This window comes from Cibotium barometz, chromosome 28, assembly GCF_041138505.1.
Source record: "Cibotium barometz isolate CiBa-2024 chromosome 28, ASM4113850v1, whole genome shotgun sequence".
In the NCBI taxonomy this organism is placed as follows: Eukaryota; Viridiplantae; Streptophyta; class Polypodiopsida; order Cyatheales; family Cibotiaceae; genus Cibotium; species Cibotium barometz.
Window position 1 is genome coordinate 26,762,961 of NC_141073.1, and position 4,133 is coordinate 26,767,093.

The window sequence follows — 4,133 nt, forward strand, 5'->3', positions numbered from 1 at the left end:
GTATGAGGCCACGGATGGGCTAAAAGAGGAAGCTTAGTTAGGTTGAAGGAAGCCTTGAAGAGAAGATATGGGAAAGCTGACATCCCAAAGGACTTGTGGAGAGAGCTTTGTAGGCTGAATGAGGGAGAGGAAGAAGAAATGTTAGTTTTTGTTGGTAGGTTTGAAGCTATTTGTTGGAGAAAGATTCTAAAAGCTTTAGGAGAGAATCAGGCGCCATCTGATTTTCTGGAAAAAAAAACAGGTTCATTGGTGTGTTGCATGAGAGCATCAGGGTGAGAGTGGAGCTAAAAGATCCTAACATGTATGATAAGGCAGTGTGAGGATAACAACTGAGCAATGGAGGAAGAGACTAAGGAAGCACGAGCTAACAAGGAAGGAAAGAGAGGCAAACAAGATTGTGTTTCCTATGGATGTGCCATTGAAAAGAGGAATCAGTGTAGAGATCCCAAGAGTTATGGAACCAGGTAAAGGGCAAAATGATCTCCATCAAGAAGTATAGAAGCTAACGTATCAGGTAGGGAATTTGAATATTGATGTGCTGGGGATTCTTGGAGTTGATTGGAATCAACTCCAAGAAGTATAGAAGCTAACATATCAGGTAGGGAATCTGAATATTGATGTGCTGGGGGTTCTTGGAGTTGCTCTTGATTGGAATCAAGAGCAACCCCTGGGTCAGTTTGATAATGTGAATATGGCTAGAGCTATTATGGAAGTGATCGAGTCTTTGAATGGATCAAATGAGGAAGTAGATTTGGATCAGAGTCTACTAGAGTTAGTAATGGGAGATACATGCATTGGTACTCATGGAGTCTTTGGGGTGACTGTTGATATGCTTATAAAGGAAGCAGACACATGTTTGAAGGATGCTGGCCATATGTTTTCAGGAAGGGATCTGAAGGAAGGTGATATTGTAAATCAGACATTTGAGTGTGTACTAGAAGTGACAAGGGATTCCATAGATGTTGTGGATGTTGAATGCGATCAAGCTGAGTTGCAATATACTTCTCCGTGTTTTGTTGATACTTTTCTGGATGATATTGATGTTACCTATTTTGAAGTGGATGGTGAGAGTGTTGTTGTTGTTGCAGATGATGGCAAGTCCTTAGATGTGAGCCATGTGGGTATCCAGCTAGATGGTTGTGCTATGTTTGGCTATAGCCTGCAAGATGCAGAGTTTGGATAATGTAAAAAGTATGATGATGATGTTTATGGTGCTATTGTTTTGCACGGAGAAGAATACTGTGAAAAGATTTATGACTCTATGTTGGAAGATAATCATCTTATTTATGTGAATGTTTTTGGTGATATACGAGAATGGTTTGGATGGAAAGCTCTTTCATGGGGGGTAAGGATGTGTTTGGGAAGGAGAGAATGCTTTACAAAGGTAGGGTATAGGAGAATGTGCTTTATGGTTGCATAATAAATTTTTTTATGAGAGCCTGATGAAGGCACGTAGAGTTGAAGAGAATTTTGAATTTTATAGTGAGTCAAGGATGTTTATGAATGGAGGGAATGGAAAAAGGGTTGACAAGAGGTCTGGTTAGATTGTGCCATTTGATAGAGGTAGAGCATTGATGTTGTTTGTAGATTCTTTGCAGGTATTTGATCCAAGAAGGTGGATCAATTCAGCAAGATGGCTTTGGAGGATGTTGTTGTACCCTTTTGATCCAGAATTGTGTTTAGATGATGGATGGTGCCTTCTATAGCTCTTAATGAAGTTGTACAAAATAGTTTGTAGAAGAGAGCACTCTAGAGCATAAAGGAGACAGTGAAACACTTGAAAGTGTTTCCCCTAGGGGGTTGGGCAATATGTGAGGAGAATCGTGAGCCCAGCCTAAGCATGTTGTGTAGATAAATAAAATGTATATAAGATGGTATGTAATGGATCCAAGGTGGAAATGCAACGCATGTGGCAAAGAGGATTTGCGCATGTGCGCAAATGAAAAAAGAAAGTGCATGGGTAGATGAAGAAGACGGGCGGCGCAATGTTCCAAAATGATCAAGGACAATGATGGAGTTGAAGAAGGAGAATTGGGTAGTTTTCAGGGACTCTCCAAGAGGTGTTGCTAGGGAGACCACCACGGAGGAGAGTAAGAAAGAGACTGCAGTGGACAGGTCTCATGCAGGTCTATTTACTTGGTTGAGGTTGTAGGGTTGAGGTCCTACTATTTTTTTCAAGTTTGCAGAAGAGAAGGGCAATGCAATGTGAGAAGGTTTCTCTTGGCTCAGAATAGAGGGTGTGTTGAAGACCAGAGAGTCGACTAGGATGTGTGTGCCCTAGGTTCTATATGTAGCATTGCTGTTAGAGACTTGGTCCATACCAATTCTTCCTCACCTGTAGTTGTTGAGTGAATGCATATTTCTATGAAGTTTGAAGTCTCGTGTGAGAGAATGTTGTGAAGTGTTGTTGATGGGGCTACTTGTGGGGGCGTCCTTCAGTTTTTTTGGTGTTTTCTTCTTATGTTTGTGTCCTAAATGCTGATTTCTATGAAGTTTAAAGTCTAAAGTGAGATAATGCTGTGAATAGCTGTCCTCAGGGCTACCTGTGGGGAGATCCTTCAGTTTTTGGGTGTTTTCTTCTTATGTTTGTGTCCATGTCTCAGGGATGTTGAGAAACCAGCATTTTTGTCTATTTGTTGAGTGTGGATTATGTTTGTTGTGAATGGATGCAAAGTGTTTTGATTTAAGGTTTAGCTATGGTAAAGGTGTAGTTTTGATAGAGTTCATGGAGATTCAATCCCTGTGTGTGTCAGTTTGGTGTCCGTTGAGAAGGTACAGAGTCAGACAAGGTTAGTTGAGTATCAGATGAAGTCAGCAGAAGGTGTAGAGGGCTTTGTTTGGCTTGTATTGGTTTGAGGGAAGTGTTTGTGAGTCTGATCTGACACTCAGAGGATTGTCAGTAGTCAGCTACTAGTAGTTGGACAGACTGAATAGTGGGCTGAAATGTGATCCAGAGTCAATTGTGAGTCAGCTGCACTCAGTTGACTCAGCAGCTGCACTTAGCTGCAGCTGCAATCAGCTGTGTGTCTATATTGTTGGATCTTGGTGAGTGTCTTTGGGGCTAAAAGGGTCAGAGGACACATAGAAGTGGAAGTCTAATCCAGTTGAGTCAGCTGAGTCAATTTGGTCAAAAAAGTCAGATTGGAGTCAACTATGAATCAACTACCATCGGTTGTTGAGAGTTCATAGTGATGGATCCTTGCAAGGATAGAGTTTTTTAAGAGGCAAGGATTTTCAAAGGACACATAAGTGAAAGTTTCTCATTCAGTTGAGGCAGCTGAATTAGTCGGGCTTGTTTCCAACAGTTGAGTCACTTTTCAGTCAATTCAGTTAGACCGGTGTCAGCTCGTGTTAGCAGAGGATCAACAAATTATTCAAGAAGGTCCTAGGGTTGTGGGTTTAAAGTTAGCTAATTCTGGAGGATTATAGATGATCCTAGAGAACTCATTTTGGACTGGGATCAGTGTCAACATTCTAAATCAGTTTTTTACAGTCAGCCGTGTGTTAGCTGGGGAGGATTCAGGTTATCAGCTGAGGTCAATTGAGGGATTAGGAGTGAAGGTCAGAGCTATTTGAGGTCAAGTCTAACTGGGGAGGACAGCTGGAGGAGTCAGCTGAGTTGGATTGAAAGGTGTGGAGGTGTCTGATTGTGTTAACTGAAGGGATGAGGATAGGTGTAGAATCGATTGGTGCCCTTGGAGCTAGGATCTTAGTGTCCCCCAGTTCTGATCCCTTTATGTTTTCTTCTTGTGTGTCTTACTGGTGGTGTTATAGAGGTCATCACCCAACAACCTCACGTCTCAGACTTCCATCTACCCATCTACCCATGCCAATCATCCCATGGGGTTCTAGCTCTCGTTCCATTAATCTTAAGGTGTATACCGCAACCACCATATATTAAAGGGTCTACACCACTTCCATAACCAATAGAGGCCTAGTGTGAGTAACATCTACATTGCCTATTGCTTTCTATGCTGCCTCAATAAGTTACTTGTGCCATCAAGGCTACCCAAAGCTTCCTACCACCTTTCCCTACATCTAGTTGGTAGAATGGTCCCAAATCACACCACTTAACATTGACTACTGACTTCATAGCATATCGTGGACTATTCACACCCTTCCAGCGTTGGCAG